Source organism: Chamaea fasciata, unplaced genomic scaffold, assembly GCF_029207755.1.
Source record: "Chamaea fasciata isolate MVZ Bird 193981 ecotype frontalis unplaced genomic scaffold, bChaFas1.0.hap1 SCAF_11, whole genome shotgun sequence".
Classification (NCBI taxonomy): domain Eukaryota; kingdom Metazoa; phylum Chordata; class Aves; order Passeriformes; family Sylviidae; genus Chamaea; species Chamaea fasciata.
In genome coordinates, this window is record NW_027094096.1 from 26,386,870 (window position 1) to 26,407,789 (window position 20,920).

The following is a 20,920-nucleotide window of genomic DNA, read 5'->3' on the forward strand; positions in this document are numbered from 1 at the left end:
ACCAATATCTTCCTCTCTGCATCTGATTAAGAGATGGGACCATTATCCTCTCACCGAGGACCTATCTGAGCAGGAATTTTTTAAAAAAATATTTAACACCTAAGTATTCCAAGTAGTCAGGCTTGGTGTAGAACAGAGAATTTCCCAAGAGAATGGAGCTATATATATCCAATCTTTTTCACTGATTCCGTTAACCTTGAGATTGCCATGGCATTAGGAAATATATTTCTCATCCGGCTGTAGCACAGAGATCCATGTGGGACTCAGGTATGTGGCGTCATGTAATTATGAAGGCATTTGCTTTTTTTACATGAAGTGCGGGTTTGGTGACCACGAGAGTGAAGTAATCAATAATTTGGTGCTGTCGCAGGGAAGTGTTTCTGCACCTGGCTGATGAGCACTGGAGTGGAAACAGATTCTGGCCAGGCTCTGCTGGGACCAGCAGTGGGTTGGAAGTCCCAAGTGCCAGAATTGGGTGGGCACTGCGGGAGGCAGTGTTGGTAGGGCAGTCCTGATGCGCCAGGAAGTGCAGGGCGGAGGATCGCCTCTCTCCCAGGCAGGAGAACAGGGCGGAGGATTGCCTCTCTCCCAGACAGCTCTAGTGCCTGTTTGCCCAGCTCTGAATCTGCTCTGAGTGCACTGCAGACCAGCTCCAGCAGTTCATGCCACCAAATGAGAGAGGTGCTGGGAGCCACATGGATTTTGGGATACTTGGTGCAAACTGGATCACCACTTCCTTCCAGAAGGTGAGAGTAGGAATGGATGCTCCCAGCTAAGCTGGGTGTGAATCCCTGAACTTAAAAAGCCTTGAAGCCTTTGCTGATGCAGATGCCCAAAGGCAGGAAAGCAAAGGTTTCTCTCAGTACAGTGACCTCGAAGAGACCATTGACCTCATTTCTACCCAGCTGAGTGTCTGTGCTGCTGGGCCTGCTCCGGGTGCAGAGGCTTGGGGCTGCGTCTCCTGTTCCACACCAGATCACTCCTTGGGGCTGTCAGCTCACATCAGGGGAAGGGCTGATCACTGCTTGGAGCTCAGCTCACACCAAGGGAAGCATTTCTGACACTGCTTGACTCTCTCACTTGGAGAGGAATCCAGTAAGGTTTCTACTCACTGCCTCCAACTCCTGTCTGCTGTATTTGAGTGAGGTCAGTGGTGTGCCAGAGAGGAATTCCCCCATTGGGTCGAGGGTTAGTTTTCCTGCCCAAAAAAGATGCCTTTTTCCTTTGAACAGCTGTTGCTTTAACAGCAAGCATTGAACTTAAAATTGGACTGCTCCCTTGCGCAGTTACCTGCTTTTCCTTTGTATATTAGAAATCGGTTTCATACAGTGTCCTGTGTCCCCTAGCTCTGCTGGGAGAGGAAGATGATGAGCACAGGACCCCATCAGAACTGTGTATCTTCTGCATGAGGGGGAAAGAATAGGCAGAAATGAGTTATGAAAGCTGAAAATACAGGAATATAAAATATAAAACAGCAGAAGTGTTCATGTGGTTATGCAGTTTGGAATGAAAGTTTAAGAACTGGTATCTGGAGTGAAAGAAAGTGGATAAATATGTCAATATTGAAGAGTAAAAATGAGTGAGAAAAGCTTTTTCTTTGCTAGTATAAACCTATGGAGATTGTTACATAGCACACAGGAAGAGACTTAGGTTTAAAAACTGCTCTCAGTCCAAGCTGCGTGGATGTGTGCAGGTTGTAATGCGAGAGAAGGTCACTGCCCTGTGATTGTTAAGACACTGAAATGTATAATGCCCATCAGAAATGAGCTGTTACATTCCAGACTGGAATAGGGCCATCTGCATCTATCACAAACAAGTTGACATTTCTAACAGTAATTCTGTGTTTTTCCTCTGAATAATCAGAGGAAATCAGTGCAGGAATTCAGACGGGTGGATTTGTCTCCAGCTGGGGTCACAGGCAGGTGTTTGTCAGTGTGGGACTGCTATGAAAGATGGTCAAATTATGTGAGTAAGTTTCCACATATGTCATGTGTCACTGCTTTTCCTGAAATGAAAGATCACTGCTTTAACTGAAATGAAGATGCAGAACTGTCCTGGGAGACCTTGATGTGCAGATGTTGCTTTTACAGCGAGTGTGAAAAATTAGAGAATACCCCCACGCATGAAGTTCACTTTTTCAAATTCTGGGAGGATGACCCTCTAATGAGCACTGACTGAGTTCACTTGCAGGACTGTGCCATTCATAAAGCACTTGTCACGCTCTCCTAGCACCACATGATCAGGGCCCTGTGAGTGAGCAATAGCCCTGTGTTCATAGCAAGGAAATTTATTACCCTGTATGTAAAATGACAACTTCATTACCATTCACTATTATGAAATAGCAGGGAAGGTAGCAGTTGAAATAAAAAGGCATCTTTTAAAACAATTCTTTTTACGGTGAGAAAATCCAATGCATAAATTCGTGGCATGTAACATTTTTATTAATTTATGAAGAATTTAACTTGATGTTCCATGGCACACTTCGCTGATGCTTCATTCTTAGATTTAGTGGTAACAATTTGCAGTGACTGGTTGCACAATCATGGGAGTTTTTTTAAACCAGCTTTGTACCTCCTAACTGTGCATATCTGGATTGGCTGAATTCTGCCTCACTTACTTTGCTGGCCATCCAAGGAATTGGTTCAAGGCTGTGCCATTTGATGCAGCTTTGTAAACTGACTGCAGGTACTTATTTCTGGTCACAATACAGTGCAAAATATTTGACGGATGATTCATTTCTCATGTTTTTTGCTCTTCCTTCCATGAGGCCTTCACCATCCATGTGCAATCACAAACTGGTCAGGTTAAGACAAACCCCTTCTTCTCAGAATAATTGCATTTACCCAACTTTTCTGTCATCTATTAGCATTTTTGAGAAAAAAGCCTTTTCAGAACAGATTAATTTGCTTCAGATTGCATGTGCTGGTGCCCATCACTTTATAATTGTATAATAAATGTAAATAAATAACTGACCATGATGGGTAACTCACTAAGTAGACATAGAACAGGTGATATCATCAGGTGTGATCCTGGTGTGGTTAGAAGGTCCTTCCCAGTACTGGTCGTGCTGGAATTAGTAGTGATAACTGGGAAGGAGAGTTAAGTACATTGGGAAAGAGAAAGCATAAAGCATCAGATTTACAGAGCAAGAATGGGAACAGCAGCAAGTCGAGAGGGCTAATGGAACACTTGTTTCCATCACAGTATTTTAGTAAGTTTTTTTAATAGCTTTTCTGCGCCAGTGTCTTTGCAGAGTTATGGCCAGGCCTCAGCCAACGCACTCCAGGGATCTCCAGCCCAGCCCACGTAAGGAACTATTTCCAAGTTTGTAATTACTTTAATAAAATCTCTTAAGAGGGGGCACTGGCTACTGCTGCAATGCAATCCTTTTTGGAGAAACGTGTCGCAGGAGGTGTTTGTCATTCCAACACTGTTAGGAATCTGTGATGAGTAATCAATATAATGAAGGCTGAGGCAGGAAGTTGTTCTGAACCCGTAAGTAAATTTATGAGGGAAAAGCTCACTCTTGTCAGTTTTACATGAGATAAATTGCTGTGTTGTATGATGGCCCTGGGGGCTCTCAGCTGGCCAGTGTCACAGCACCCTTACGACCTAAAGAGGTTTTCTGTTTTCCTCTGCTGGAGATAGCGGGACTAAGGCAAAGAGAGATTGCTAAGAAAAAGAAATTCAGGGATGCCTGGGGGCTCCTGCATTCCAGCAGAGAGCTGTGACTGCTGGACTCTCTTTCTTATGCCTTTGTCAAAGACAGAGATGTTTTGCCAAAAGAGATTTCTCTAGTCAGAGAACAGTTTTATACTGGAGGGTTTATCGTGTTGGTTTTTTTTCCAAGAGGATGTAAAAAGACTTAAGAATTTTCTCCCTGACCAATTGTATGACACTTTGGATAAATCTTTATATGCAATAATACTCAAGGACCTAAGTAATACATCATATTTGATCTGACCCGGCATAAATCATTTATTCATGATATATCATTCATAACTTGATTCATTGACTCATCTTTAGACAAGACAAGGTCACTAGAAAAAAAATGATTAAGCTTTTTGCCTGCAGGAGGAAGAAGCTTAAACAACAAATTCATCTTCACATCTGACCTCATGAAACTTGACAGAGAAGATTTTAAAAATAGAAGTAGACTTAAAAACCCAAGTTTTACTCCCAATTACACTAGTTTAAAGTCACAGTCACTCCACTTAGAATAGAGCAAATGGAAAAGGCTCTACAAGTCAGCAGAATGACTGGAGTTTGTACCATCAGGGATGAATCTGAATCTGAAAGAGGACACTTGGACCTCTAAAGTTGAAAATCATGTGCCTGAGTATTTTAATGGATCAAAGAGGGCACGTCAGACTCTGTACCCACTCATTTCATAAATCTGGTAAGATGGCCTGAAATCTCAGACCAGTCAGACCCCCTGGCAGGCTGGACCACACAGGTTCCTTGATTTACAGTTAATGTTTTTGCCTGTGTTACCACTGGAATTTCATTTCAATGTACCTGTTCCTTCCTGAAGTGTCCCTGAGGGCAGCATCTTTAGGACAGGTCACTGTTTTGTTAAATAGCACAAAATGCAAGAGTATTTCATCTCCCAGCTGGGTATCCATGCTCCCAGCAGCATCTGACCCTTGCCAAGCCTTTCCTCATAAAAGAGAACAAAATCTTCCTCATGTTCTGTTGCAGCCCTGGCAACGTTTGTTGTGGAACAATTATAAGAGGAAATGCTACCCCACTCCAGGTAAGGTAAAGCAGATCCTTCAAACGAATTTAAATTTTTCCATGTGCTTAAGTGTCCTCAGGACATAGCATTATTCAAATAAGCGTCTACTTATTCTTAAGTCTAATAAATGCCTTTATTCGTAAATTAAGCAAACTAAAGCAATTTGTCAGAATTGATCTTGATTCCATTTGGTAAAATTTTCAGCTTCTTTGCAGTTCTCAGGGTGATTGAGGGCCTTTATCAACATGTGAAACTGAAACGCACGGAGGGTGCTAACACAACGAAACCTTTGGAATTCTTCTATTTGTTTTTAAGTAACAGAGATGGAAACGCTTAATAGTGAAAGTAGCTGAAATCAGCATTTCATACATCAATGAACCTGCACACAAATGCAAGCAAAAGACAATTGTACTTTAGAAAAGAAACAGACTTTAAGGCAGCAGGCAGGGGGTTGTTCACCGAGGGGTTTGGTGAGACTTCACTTTGGTTTTGGCTTTTTAGATTTCAGAGTAGCCCACCAAATGTTATGATTATGAGTGGGAGCTGCAGACTCCTTGAGCTGTGTGTTTCCCCTACATATCAATCTAGAAAACTGTGCTAAATAACCTAGAGCTGTTTGCACATCTCCAGTGCTCAGCAGCCTTAAAATGTCTCATTTTTTGCTCTCTGATTGTGCTTTAGACAATAGCATAAATCAGAAATACATTAGCTCAAGGCATGTGGTGCTGTTTTCTTATATCACAGTTCTTAAAAAGAACATGAGCTGTATTTTCTTATAGGAATAAACATTTTAATCAATTTAATAGTTTTAAAGATAAATTCAGCCTGCCGACTACTCCAAGTACCACACAGACACAACAAAAATACTGTGTTTCTGTTCCATTTAGATTCTTCTGCCCTGCCAGTCATGATTTCCTCTACACATAATGACCCTAAAGGAAGAGAAGGGCAGTGGCTCCCAGTACTAACACAGTCATTTAGCAATTCCTAAAGAATGTGGGATAAGAGAGCAACACACTGATTTTGCCACAGCAGGAAATAGCCAGCAGGACTCACTCTTGGAGAGAAAGCAGTTTCTCTGAAGCCTTGAGCCTTAGATTGGAGTGCTGTATGTCTTCCTGCATGACTGCCCCTTTGTACAGATCCTAAACTTACCCTGAATTCTGCTTTGTTTTAAGCAGGAGAGATAAATAAATTGCACAAAGTTAGGCTGTTTGTTTCTCTGTGTGGTAACTCGTTCTGCACAGATTTCTCTTCTGGTGGCATTGAAATTCCTGCAGAAGATTCCTAATTTCTTCCAAGGACACTGTGGGACTGACACTGTTCCAGTGACACCTTCCCTTGTTTCTTTTCTCTTTCTTTCCCATTCAAATGAAGTGTAACACTGATATTATTATCCAGCTTGAATGAAATTCCTGATAAAACTCTATTGGGTTTGCCTGAATAAAACATTTCTGTAACATTGTCTAGTTAAACTTTATTACCTCATGATTATTTTCTCCAGCCTAAAGCCCTTCTTGTGGTATTCTTTTCATCAATGCCTGGGAATGTCTTGGTGAACCAGGGCTGTAATACCTGAGCAAATGTGTGTTTTCATTCCAGTTAATTCATATTTTATCCACTTCAGAATATTCCTATTGTGCTCTCTTTCTTCCTGATAAAAATATTTCACTGACTAACTAAAATGAGTTAATTTGTGCTATTTTTTCACACTGGGATTTTAGACCAAAGCTGTGTTTGCTTAGAATTGAAGACATTATGCTTCCTAAAAAATTTACCCTTTAAATTGATACATTTTCTTACTTGGACCTGTTTAGCTATATATTTACTTTATCGCTTTATTAAAAAAAGACTCCGAATCAAGCAAATGCCTGTGCTGATAACCCCAGACCAGAGATGCATGATGGTTCAAATTCAAGTCTTTTCTATTGCATTTGAGACATAGAGGAAATCAGTTCTACAAGTCAGTATTAAATTTTATATATATATATATATATAAATTTATATATATATAAATTTATATATAAACCCAGCACCAAGCACATAATTAATTGATTTGGTTTTAAAAAAAAAAAAAGAAAGGAAGAAATTGTTATTGATTCCCTCTTCCATATTGCATCTTTTGAATGAGTAGAACCCTGCTATAAAGATGGGAATATATCAATCACCATGTCTGGCTGTATTTCCCAATTGCTGTTAAGAACAAAAACTATTAATACTAAAACATGGTGCTCAAAGAATAAGGTCAAATTCATTCTGCAGCTATAGTGACAATATAATTAATGAGAGATCTGTATATAGCAAGAAAGGAGAATATTGACCCATTAATACACATTTAAAATCAAAGACAATTCATCTCCTGGCAATTCTAGCACGTGTTGAATGTTACAAGATTTTTTTTTTTTCCCTCTAAACGAAGGACAGAAAAGCCATTTAAAAAATAAAAGTGGTTGAATCTATCAATGATACTTGAAAGTCTGAAACTTGAGCAGCATCATATATCAAAGCAGAACAGGAAGAGCACAGAGGGATAATATCTGGAGGAGCTGGAAGGCTGCAAAGATCTGTTCAGGATTTTAGCTTGGCTAAGTGCTTTATCTTATGCAGTAAGGATTATTTTTCCAATGTATGTACGGGGAAAGTAAGCATTAATACAACGCCCAGAGCTGTTCAGGAGAACTCAGGAGAAAAACCCTCCAAGATCTACAGTCCACTGTTGCATTCAGTAGAAAACTGCTTTTCTGCATGAGCCAGGATGGCCTGTGGAAGGTAAAGAAGCTCTTTAAACCAGCAGGAAGGTGCCTGCTGTGCTCTGCCCTCAAAGCCAGAGCCCCCAGGTAACCACGGAGTTACTGAGACACTCCGCAGAGCCTGAGGAAAAGAGCAAAGCAAAGTGTTGCCCACAACAATCCTAGTCCACTGTGGGAATGCTCACAGTTTTTGTTGGTGTGGTTCTTCCACAGGGGAACTATTGCATTTTTGCTGAGTTGAGGTTCCTCTGCCATGCTCGCCATGGTTGTATTTCTCTGTCTTGCAGGTGAAACTGTGAACTCTTACAATTGCTTTACTGTTTTGCTTGGCATGAATATTTGGGGTTTACATTTTTTATCCTAGTTGACTTGGAGCTCTTGCTACAAGTGGTAAGGAAATCCTTTTCTGCACAGTTTATGAATTATCTTCATTAATCATAGAACCCAGTCATTTCACATCCAGTCGTTTCTTGAACACTTCCAGGGGTGGTGGCTCCACCACCTCCCTGTGTTATGAAGGTATCATATTTTTCAAATTTTCTCCCAAAAGGTAATAGACTCATATCCATACTGTGGCTGTGGCAAATAAAATAGAGCAATGTCTCCTGTGCCTGCCTCAGAGTTTTTATCATATTGTTCCCTGTGGTAAGTTCAATAACTCTAACAAAACCTCTGTCTGTTTTTAAGAATTCTTCTGTGCAATCTCTAACTCAAATAAATAAGTAAAAGATCTCCCATGTTGCACCAGCAAAAGAATATCACATAACTAAAATACTTGTATTCTGCTAAAGCTATATTGCCACTGTTAGGGGAAGAATGTTTGTAATCTTCTGACGTTGTTTATTGAAATTATTTAGGAAATATATCAATGTTTTTATTGTAAAGACATCAGTCTTAAAGGTCTCTAAATTTCGTATTTTCAAGAACTCTTCAATCACCTGCAGGGGATCCAGTTGATAACAAATAAGGCATTTTTGTATTTCTTAAACCATGCTGTGAGTATATGCAGGTGGGAACTTTTTGCAATCCATAATCACAATATAAGTAGGAACACTGGGAATTTGTTTTGGTCTATCTCAGTTAAAATGAAAGGGGAAATAATTAGCTTGGATTAATTTCTTCATCGTTGTGGATAAGTAATCAAAAATTATAATTTTCTCTGTGCTTAATTTCTTATTGAAATTTCTTTGTCACATTAAATATTTTCTGACCTCACAAGGACTGAGGTGTCAATGAATGTAAGTGGGGGAAAAAACATCAGCTGACTTGGGTTAAGTCATCCAAATTCCAGGGAAGAACTGGCTGATGACGCTTTATTGGAGTTGCTTTTCATGACAAATATGTACATTTAGTTAGTTTAAAGTTTTGAAGTTTTCCATAACTTTTTCCCGTGTAAGTCATTAAAATGTATAAATGCAAGGTGGTGTTTGTTTATTGGTTGGTGCTTTAACTGTAATATTAATGTAGTATTAAATTTAATGTAAAATTAAAAGTTAGAAACCAGTTTCTCTACTAGGTATCAGAGAAATCAGAACATTAAGGTGAGAGAACAATTAAAAGAAAAAGGCTTTGTTTGGTTTGGGGTTTTTTTGTTGTTGTTGTTTCTGATTTTTTTCATGCAATGTATCTAGCCAGCATAGTTTGCTCTCTGGGTTGATCATTACAGAAAAATAGATAAGTACTGCAAAAGTTATATATTTATATATAAAATACGATTTGTTTTATGGAAAATCTATAAAATGCTACAGCTCTGTCTGAAATGAACCCAGATTGATAACATTCTGAGTGCACTCTCTCTACTTAAAGTACGTATAAATTCAAAGTTAAATTGCTGTAGTTTTTTCTTTTTTAGTTTTGACCAGCCTGCAATTAATAGCAAAATGCAGAGAAAATGTGAATTCCCATTAGACAAAACGCAATGCTCTTTCCAGGTTTGGTGCAGTCAGTGTAGTGATGATGAAACATATTTGCCATGTATCCTTAAAAATTATCACTCCTTGCTTTCCGTCTTTCTACTGGAACAGTGGCCTTGAAATGGATTCATTCTGTTCCCATGCATTAAATCTATTTTTATCAAGTTTATTATATAGTGCTGACATTTCTGTTGTTGGCAAAATACTTGTGTGACATTTTAAAGCCACGTTTTTTTCCAAATTGAATAATGACCTGTAAAATCTGCACAAAAATTCCAGATCCTTTCAATATTTGTAGTATTTCTAGGAAGAAGCAAAGTTGAAAGCTTTCAAAACATGGCTTCAATCTGGATTTCTCCTCCAGAAGTCTGGCTGAATTAATTATTAAGTGGTCTTTGCCCAGTAAATTGGGAAGAAATGGTGAGTTCTTGATATAAAGCTGTTAGAAAGATCTGCTTAGTGCCACGGCCCGGTTAGGTGGCTGATGTCAGGATGGTGTAGACCAAAGCATCATCGGTATGCCTCTCTCCAGGCATAATCTGAGTAAAAAAAAAGAGAATTTGAACTCTGCAAAGTAAATGGAAATCAAGAATCTAAATAGTTTCACTGGCTGTGAAAGTTCGTGACTAAACAAACAGAAGATCTCAGTTTTCTAAAGGGGTCAAGATGATCTCAGATTAAAAATATTATTTAGTTGCATGCATGAATACATAATTTTATGTTGTGTGAGGGAAGATGGGTAAAGCAATATCTGTGTGAGAAACTAAGTCCAGTAATTAGCTTTCTTTCCATTTGGCAACAAATAGCTGTGCAGTAATATCAGAAGAACATTACTGAAACTAATTTTCAGTAATGTGACTCCTTGATATTACAAATGCATGAAACCCATTAGACAAAGTTAATTGAATTTTAAAAGGCCACTTACAGCTCACACATCAGGTAGTTTTCTGTACCACATGATCAGAAATATTTCTTTGTGAGTGAAAAGCAGAACAAAAACAGAGCAACAAAACCAAAACAAACCCCCCATGCCCTAGACTGATTATATTTTACTCCCAAATATCCTGCTCTCCATGTGCTGGCACTTCTTGTTGGACAAGTCTGTTCTTGACCCCAGGTACACAATGAAGTGGCATATCATAAGAGTGTAGGAGAAAAGGGTTCCCATGTCAAAGAAGCAGATCTGAGGATAAAAAACCCCAAAATCTCATCGTCTGTGCAGTGTCAAGAAGAAATTAGAGAGCGATGAAACAAAACCTGATGAGAGAAAGTCAAACTGTAACCTCACCCTGCAGACAGATGTGAAGACAGTCAATATTCTACACTGGAACAATTGGCTGGTGAGGATCAGGAACAGCCTTGGAGCTGCTGTTCTGCACAGGAGAAGAATTTAGGAGATATTTGTGCAGAACAGGGGTTTACAGAAGAGCCACCCGCTTGCACAGTGGGAGGGAATATTGAAAAGCTGGTCTGAGCTGTTGCTGCTCACCTGGCCAGTGGGAGAACCACAAAGCCTTAAAATACTCTGAGTTGGAGGGGTGCACAAGGATCATCAAAGTCCAACTCCTGGCCTGTGGAAAACTCCAAGAGTCTGCCCCTGTGAGAAGAGGGGAACCCTTCCTTTTGCCCTGGGGAAAGGCCAGCTCCTGACTGGTGCCTTTATTATCAATTCTTCCCCGGGATCTTGGCTCAGCTGTCAGTCTTGCCAGTGCCCTTGGGTTTCAGGAGCTGGGGCAGCATTGTCACAAACCCACGTAACCACAACTTAACCCCAATAGCTGCTTTTCTCAGGAAATCCTTTGGGAGCCACAAACCAGCAAAAGATGCAATCACTCTTGGGCTGCAAAGGAGATGAGAAAAATTAATAATCAAAGCTGCATAATGAGCAGAATGGCAGCTTATTTATGGAGGGTGCATTTTCATCTCCAGCGAGTGAGGAAGAAATGACTTCTGAGAATATAAATGAGGAAAATAAAATACCTCAAGATCTTTGGGAGGAAATTTTGACTTATCAGATAATGAGCTCGCTTTTAGTGATGAGAATGATAATGATTCCATTACTAATACTGATAACAATAACAATGGCTGTGCGCAAGCTTAGCAACATCAAATGGTTTGCATCTGGTAAAAGAAGAAATTGTTAATATAAAAATAAGAAAGACATGAAAAGATGCATTTTTTTAAAAGCAGCATAGACACAAAGCCTAACAATGGTAATAAGTTATACAAAAAAAAAAAAAATTCGTTGCTGTTATTATTATTTGCAGAAACTAGAATAAAATTGTCAGGTTTAGGAAACTTGAATTCAAGCCCATCCTGGAGACCGAGTGCCATGATAAATAGTCAGATGGCCAGAAAGATTATTAGATGGGCCAGGTTTCAACAGGCTCATCACTTGGGGCTGTCTGGAGGGGGGAAAAGAAAGCAAACAAACAAAAGCCCCAAAACACAGACTAAAGACTCCGTTCTTAGTTTTCTAGTGCTGAGAACTTTCTGCTTCTTGAAGATGATGCAGTGACAGGTACTGCAGCCCAGTCAGATTGAAACATGACCTACTTTCCCTTGATAGCAACAGAGCCTTCTCATAGGCACCAATAGGCACTGGAATGAAACCAAAATTATCAAGAAGATTGATAATGACTGAAGTAATTGGGTTAGTTGATTATCAAATATGCAACTAAAACTGTTCCATAAATCACGAACTGCCAGATTGAGCCTCAAGGGAAGGTTCTACAGAGTCAACATGAGAAGTTATGTTGATACAGAGAATATTATCATCTGCTGACATTTACCTTCCATCCCTTTATCTAAAACCATGCCTCTATTAATCCATAATCTATGATAAGTGAAATGTACATCAGAGGACTACAGAAGGTAATAAACCCTGCGTTGTAATTTCCAGCCAAGGTAGTGAAAGCTGCAGTTTTAATGAAGTTCCACTTGGAACTCTGCAGGGAGGGAGTCAGTGATTCCAGTGGCCTTTAATGACAGGACTTCCTCTGTTGATCAGAGAACCCCACCTCATGCCTTGCTTGTAGTTCTCACCTGTAGCATTCAGAGAAGAGATGAATTGAGTTAAACACGGGCTAAAAAGAATGTTAATTCCCTGGAATCTTCAGCTGCTGCCCTCTGTCACCATGGCTGCAAGAGTGCCTTGCACATTATGTGAGGGCTGTGCTACTTATTGAGGGAATTTGGTCCTTAGTGAGCAGCTTCCAGGCAAGTCAGGGCTGGCTGGTGGAATAACACAAGTACAGGGCAATTTTTGAAAATGAAAAGAGCCCAACCAAACCACAAACCAGGTCAGGTTTTTTTCTAATCTTTCTCCTCATTAGTTCATCCGGGCAGACTGAAAGCAAATTTAAAAAAAAAAAAAAAGAGACCAAGGCATGACAGAAAAGTGGCATTTTCTGTGCACTGAGTGTTTTCAGCTGCTCTCAAGACATGCTTTGTGTCAATTGTACTTAATATTATACAGCTGTTCTAAGTGGTAGACTATTAAAAAACTCTCTGATTTCTCTTTGTTGTAGTTCCAAGATTTCCTGTCCTAAAGGAAATTGGTTTGGATGCAAATGTGGAAAAAGTAGTCTAACAGTTCAAAGGATTTTTTTCCAGAAAAGTAGTCACACTTTCGCAGTAGAATTTCCTGTGAGTGGAAATAAAATTCTTCCTTCTTTTAGCTGAAGTATTGGATGGATTCATTGTCAGCCAGTGGGGGAAGGTTAGTTGTTACAGTGAGCTTGTCTCCCTGGCTCAAAGTGATGGCTGTGTCTCATCCAAGCCTTCCCTTCACAGTCACAGCAGCAGAACACTCTCACTGCATCTCTGCTCTGCGTGTTTTTGGGGGCGGGTTGGCCTTGAGCTGTGGTCCAATATCCAGCCCTCCCCCTCATCCGCAGGATGAGGTGGAATCACAGAACCACAGAATATCCCGAGCTGGAAGGGGCCCACGAGGATCAAGTCTGGCTCTGCAGAGAACAACCCCAGAAATCACTCACAACCCTGTGCCTGAGAGCCTTGTCCCAACACTCCCTGGCCTCCGTCCGGCTTGGGGCTGTGGTGACCTCCCTGGGGAGCCTGTTCAGTGCCCAGCCACCGTCTGGGTGAAAACCCTTCTCCCAACACCCAGCCTAAACCTCCCGTGACACAACTTCAGGCCGTTCGCTCAGGCTCTGTCACTGTCACCACGGAGCAGAGATCAGCCTGTCCCTCCTCCTCCTCCCCTCGTGAGGAAGACGCAGGCCCCAGTGAGGTCTCCCCTCATCACAGGGAGAGTGAGGTGAAAAATCTGTGCGTCAAGATACAGACAGGGAGATCACCCAAGTGTGATTGTCGCGCACAAAACAGACTCAGCTTGAGGAAAATTAGTATATTACCAACTAAAACAGAATGGGATCGAGAGAGACAATGACAGAAATTGAAACAACGCCTTCCTCTCAGCCCTCATTTTGCAGACTCAGTCCCACCTCCCATCCTGCCCGCGGACACAGTGAGTGGGGAATGGGGGCTGAACTCGGACTCACTGCGTGCTCAGCGGGACCAGAGCTTTGAGAAATACACAGTGACTCCCGCAGTTGTTGTATTTCACACTTTCTTTCCCTTTCTGGGGCTCCTAAATGAGCTCTAATTTTGATCACAGCCTCTTCAGCTGGGAATGGATCTTTTTTCTAAAGAGCATCTGTGTGGGTTGATTTCCATACACGGGGGCAAATGGCTTTGCCTAATTTGACCTCTAAATGGAGAAAGAAAGGATTGGCCAACATCTAACAAAGAGACTGTGACTACGTTAAATATATAGGAGAGCTTTTAAAAACTTACACTGATTAATAGCTTGTATAAATTTAAGCAAGGCAAATGCAACCATGATTTATCAATATTTAACTGTGTGACGGATAAGCCGTAAGTGATCAATAACAACAGACAATTAGGATACTGAGATAATTAAGGCACTGGCAGTGGATGGCTCAAATAGCCTCACGAGAGAACCCTAATGACGATGATGATGGTAATGGGCAGCTGTAGCAAACTGCTCAGCATCCAGCCACAGCCATGTGAAAGGCACAGTGGTGGTTGTGATGAGCATTCCCAAATCCTTGGGCTGTCCCAGCCCAGCAGGGCCTGCTGTTGGTCCTGGGTGTCCACGCTCACCGCTCAGGGCTCCAAACTCACATCACACTGCTCCTGAAGAAGGTATTGCTTCCATGGCCTTGTTTCCTACCAGCGAGGGGTTTTAATGCTGCTCTGCTTCTGCTGGTCCCACCTTGGTGTTTTTCTGAGTTTTCCTTCACCCCCTCCAGAGTCCATAACCTCTGGCTTTCTCCTCCCTTCTTCCTCAGTTTTCCAGCCTGACAGCTCACTGTTTGTGCTGAGTCCCTTTCCCAGGACAGAGGTTTTTTTGGTTTCTTTGGAAAATTACTTTCCTGAAACCAACTCCCACATTTTCCCATTTCAATATTCCGTATTGATATTTGAATCCCATATTCCAAAGGCAACGTTCCTTTCAAACAGTTCCTCTCCCCCTCATTCTGCAGCTGTCCTAACGATGCTGTTCCTGCATTATTTTTCTTATGTGCTATTTATTGTGTTAAATCAGCCATTTGTTAGTTCAGCAGTTCTGCTGCAGTTTGTAGATATTCCCGGGCCTTGAAATTATGCAAAATCAGCTTTTTGGTTAGTTCCTGTCTCACCACAAGTAACGCCAAATGTATTTTCACAGGGTTGGCAAAAACTACGCCAAGGCCCATCTTGTCTTTAATGATCCCCTCTCTGCTACTCTGGGACAATATTATGTTAAGGCCTATCCAGCTCATTGGTTCCCTTCACCTGAAATAGCAAATTCGGAGGGAGCCCGTCAGCCTGGCTTGGCTCACTGTTTCCCTTCCCCTGCTATGGAAAAAAAGGCATCAGTGTCGTTTTTAGGATTTCCCCTCACATCGCCTCCATCAGGAGAGCACGTAAAGAGAATTCACTGGCAAATTCCTCAATTTAGAGAAATCAATTTAGCCTTATCGATCAATAGAAAATCAGCTGCGTAGCTTGAAAATTGTTCTTTATCCTTCTGATACCATTTTGGGGGTTTTTTTCCCTGAAAATACATTCGTTTTAGAATACTTTTTCAAACAAATGGCAAAAAATCACCCCTGTACCTACAGTTGCGCACACATATACTATTGCGTGTTGGCCTGGTACAATGGCATGTTTAGATGGGCAAACAATTGGAATGTACTTTATATTCTAGCTGGTACAGTTACCTCTTGAGATACTCAGAGGGAAAAAAAGCTGCAAAAAAGCCAGATACCAATTCATCTGTAACTGATGACTTTGAGAACTTTGCAATTTTTGTAAAGGATGTTGCCATTGTTGGACACAGGACATACATGTAAATTTACTGCTCATATGGTCTTGTCATTCTTGCCAATGAAATGGCAAGCTTAGTATTAAAAACAATACGCTATTGGTTTTGAGATACATTTTTATTAAATAAACACACAGTCAAGGTGGCCAAAGTAACTGTAATTTTAAGCAGAATCTAATTTTTGTTTGTGTTTAAAAGCCCTTGGAATACTTTATGACCATCCAGTGGAGAGTTTTTCAGAACAGGGCCCAGGGGAAGAATGGCACATCCTTTCTTGCTGTGCACTTTACTATTCTTGTAATGAACCTGTTCTACCAAACTCACGAGTACCAAAATGATTTCTATACTTATCACAGAAATGGCAATAAACTAGCTCATATTTTGCAGTTTGAGATAGTTAACTTGCTCAGAATACATTTTGTTATGAGGAAAGCATAGCCTGGACAATTTATGGATTAATAACAACTGAAAAAAGTTGGTTGTGGTTTCAGTGAAGAATGTGTCAGTCCTACTAAGGACTAGCACGCTTTTACTATGAGGTGGGAAATAAGATATTTGTGGAGAAACTGTATATGTGCACCAAATATTAAATTTTGAATAATTGCTTTATTTTAACATTTTAACAGGCCTATTTTAACATTAAGCATAAACTAGGGCAGGTTGTTTCAAGAAATTTATTGTCTACATTGAAAGATACTGGACAATCTAAATCTCGCTTATATGGCTTAGTGATATCCTGCTTCATTTTAGATACCATTTTAAACACCCAGTGAGTCATTTGTAATGAATAAGTATGTGGGGAGTAAAACCATTCCTGACTGGTACCTTGGGAGCATGCCATGGGTTTTGCCACTGCAGATGTCATCCTGCTCTGTTCTGTAGTGAAATCTCTGATTAAGTTCCCTACCAAAGACTGGATCAGAAAATCAAAATCACATCATGCCTACAGTATCCATCTTACTGAAAACGCTGCAGGATTAAAATGATCAGATTATAAAACACCCAGGTCCTGTGTGGGCTTGTGGGTGATACTTCTTTATCAGCAGCAGGAAAAGTCACCAGCTTTAGCAGCAGGATACCTGCGGCACTTGCATACACCGCTCAGGTCTGTCTTCCAAAACTGTGCCATGGAAACAGCTCCAAGAGAAACAAAATCAGGTGTTTATGTGCCACTGGGTGAAGGGCAGATGTCCTTGGACCTGCTGAGTCGTGTCTCGTAAGGATGGATTGCTGGGGTTTCTTTCTGACAGAAAGACGCTGCAGCCCAAAATGACACCAGATGCTTTGGGGGTGTTCTCCCTGGGCCAAGCTGGTATCAGGGATCTGCTGGGGGTTTTGCCTGCAAAGGGCTGCCGTGCAGCCCCACAGTTTCTGAGAGAAACTGGAGAATTACTGCTAATTAGAATTAATACAGTTCACAGACGCAGCCTATTTTTTCCTAAAAGTGTTTTGAAGGATTTGTTGTTCTTGCATCCCTCGGTGAAATGCGTTTGGCAGAAAGACATTTGACCCTGCAGGTATACACATCTGTAATTTGTGTGTGCCCCTATATTTTTATATATATGCATTCTATATATATAAATATTTATATGTAAACATGCACATCAAATGCTTTATTTTATTTTTTTTTAATTTGTTTTCATGAGTAAGACAGACCTTGAAAAAGCCTGTGAAACCTTTTGAAGTGTTTTTAGGAAGTTTCCAACTAATTTATTACAGATTCTTTAATAAATTTACATTTTAACATCCCATTAAAGACTAATTATTTGGAAACAACCAAAGAAACAAACCCAGAATTAAAAACAGGGAACATTTATAGCTCTGATATAAAATGTTTGCTATTTTTATATAGTTATTTACAACTGTGTTGTGGCTGAATTAATGAGTTAATTTATTACCTGTATATGAGTGTTTATTGTTGGTGTCATTATCATGTAACTGTAATTTTAATTAATTCCTTGACAGCGTGTCTGTGATTTCTGTGTGGAACATTAAATGTCAAATTGGTTTTCTTTGTTGCCTCATTTGTAAGTATTAAAGTATTTATGTACAGAACAAAGAAATTAGTAACAATTACTGTAAGAGATCTATTGCTAAATGAAAGCAGACTGCAAAAACCCACCCTGTTGGAGTTTAGAGGACTTTGGATTGTTTACAGGTTAGATTGAGCACAGAACATGTTCAAATGCAAAAAACCCAGTAATCCATGTATCACTGCTGCGTGTGTGTCTGTGTGTGTGTGTCTATTTAATGATTTCCCTCTGATTTTTGAAGAGCACATTATAAAAGGATCCTTTGTAGAGTGACACTGAGGCAGAGATGGGCAACTGCAGTCACATCACTGGTGATTAAGCGATTTTGTATGCTCCTTTTATTTGTACTTAGATTAGTGAGAATCAGCTCTTCAGACTGAGTTGATCAGGAGTCCTCACTTTCTAATTATTTTCAGAGTAAAAATATTATGGGATTCTCAAAACCTGAGCATATCAATCAGAATAATTATTTATTATTATTATTATTATCGTCATCATCATCATCATCATTTGCATTTTAAGTACATGTTCTGGCAGCAAAGGAAGTTCCATATTGTGGCATAATTTCTGGAGTAGCCCTGAAACTCCAAATACTGCCCCACAGCTTCCCAGCAGCAGCAGGAGCAGTGGTAATAGTGGCAGTATGGCTCTGGAGCTCTGGTTCTCCTCTTAACCTTGTGCTAATTCTCACTGCAAATCTGGTCAGCCACTTTTATGTCAAAGTACCATCAATGAACAAAAGGACTAAGAAAGGGGTGCCATGCAAGATGAATGTTTTCTGGAAAAAAAAAATCTGTTAGAAATAGAGCACAGTAGGGTTTAGGCAAAACTTTTGTTTCTTTCGATTTTGTAATTACATTTCCCATTTCACAAGCAAGTCTTGAAATGACTGGATTCTGAAATTTGGAAAAGCTGCTAAGCTGTGGGTAGTTATGACAGTGTGTGGACATCCTGTAATCCTTGTGGAGCCCCTTCCCCTTTTTGTACTGGCCCAGAATGGAACTTTGTAGCCAAAGCTGTTAGATATACTGAAGATATTTTAGCAGAAGTCACTTTTTGAGATTATTGAAGGCATGGATACAAACCTCAAGGGCAAAGCTGAATCCAATTTTTAGGTGCAAGTATTTGGTAGTGAACTAGGATAGGAAACTTCTAATTTTTATTCAGAGTGGTCATCCTTATTTGATTGATTATTCTAACTATATAGGGTTTTTTATTATTCCAATCAGAATATTGTATTCCTACCACCAGTTGAAATTTAAAATAATAGATACAAAATACAGGTTGGGGAAGGCCATTTAATTAACACAAAAAATGGAAAACATAATAAGGTTTATGTTAAACCTTAACATATTTAAAATAGGCTAAATCTTTTAATCTCTACATCCACTTTTCATTTACACATATGTCAATAAACAATCCAGGAGATGCCAATGACTTTATATAATGCTGATTGCAAAAAAAAACCTTATTTCTAACTGCTGAAAAATCCACCCACATGGAATCTTTTGAGTGGTCCAGAGAAGTGTCTTCTCTATTAATAAAGCTTATTTGCATGGTAAACATGCTTATTTTGTGTTTTCCTGCTTTGGTGTCATCTCAGCCTTTCATTTGCTGATTAAACTGGCAACTGAACATGGAGGGTTTTTTATATAAACCTTTTTTTTTTTTTTTTTTTTTTTAGTTTTTTTTTTTTTTTAATCCAGGAGCATTACAGATCTTTTATGAAGTTACCATTCTGATGTTGGTATTACATTACAGTATATGGCTAAAAAGAGGCCAACGTTAAAGGGAATAATAAGAAATTTCTTTGGGTTCAGATATCTTCTAAAATTAATGCAGTGGTATAATTAACTAAAAAATAACAATGGATTAATGCAGATCCAAATGAAGAGTGTTGAGTCCACAACGTTGCCATGCAGTTACTGCATGAGCCGACTGCACACACTGAAGTATTTATTCAATTTTCCAAAACTTTTTTCTTTCCAAAATCTGAGCCACAGCTCTTTCAGGACTTGCTTGTCAAGTGGCAAGTTTAATCTGCCTGGGTGTACAAATCCTCACATTTGAGCTTCCATAAATTAAGACTGGTTTGACCTGGAGCACAGCGTTACGGTAGTTCTCAGCTCCCCTCCAGGGCAGGGAACCTCTGTTCTGTCACAGGGACTCCAGATGAAAGACACATCTGCCCTGAAGGGTTTCCAGCCTAAATAGACCTGACAAATAATAGCAGGAAAGAGCTGTTATTCATATTCTCTTCTTACACCTGGAAAACTGATTCACAGGAGATGTTATGAAAAGCCCATAAAAGTCAGGAGAAGGCTCCCAGTGACTTCAGAGGATCTATGATGTTATATCAGCCAAGCACTTAGGGACATGCTTTAATGATTCTCTCACTCTGAGGCCTGTTCCACACCAGGTTTGCCGAACAGGCTGGAAACTGTATTTCTGGTGCCAGGGCTGGATGAATTACCCACAAATGCTGTAATTTTGCCAAACAGTAAATCTATTTATGGAGGCTATCCAGTCTTTCAGCAGTTAGACAATCCCATATGTATGGGAACATGCACCTTGCATTTCAGCTAAAGCCCCCAGATCTGATTTGTAGCCTATGAAAATCAATTCAGTACTTCAGCAGACTTTGCCTGGTGACCCCGGGGAATTTTAATCATTGATACAAGAATTCCAAAATTGATCTAATGTTTAAGAAAGAATTTCTTCCCTGCTACCAGAGAAAATACTGGGTTTCTATCATCCTCAGAAATGTCTTACTCATTCTCTCTGACTAATACACAGTAAAGTAGGTCATAATCTGGGGCATCTGAAATACCAGTGCTAGTGAGCCTTGCATGCAGCAGCCAAGGGCAAGTTTCTCCCCCCTCAGTGCACTTCAGATCTCCCTTGCAGGGTCCGTGTTCAGGTTCCTCGCGGATGGCAGCAGGAACCCAGCCTGTGCTGGGGTACAGACTGCAAGGAGGGAAATGGAAAACCATCTGGGGAGTGGGAAAAAAACACCAATTAAATTGAGGTGGTAGCAAGCCATTAAAGAGAGGTTAGCCTGTTCCTGCATGCTAGAACACCAAACTCATGTTCTGTTATGGTGGGATTTATTAGCATCACTAAACATCATT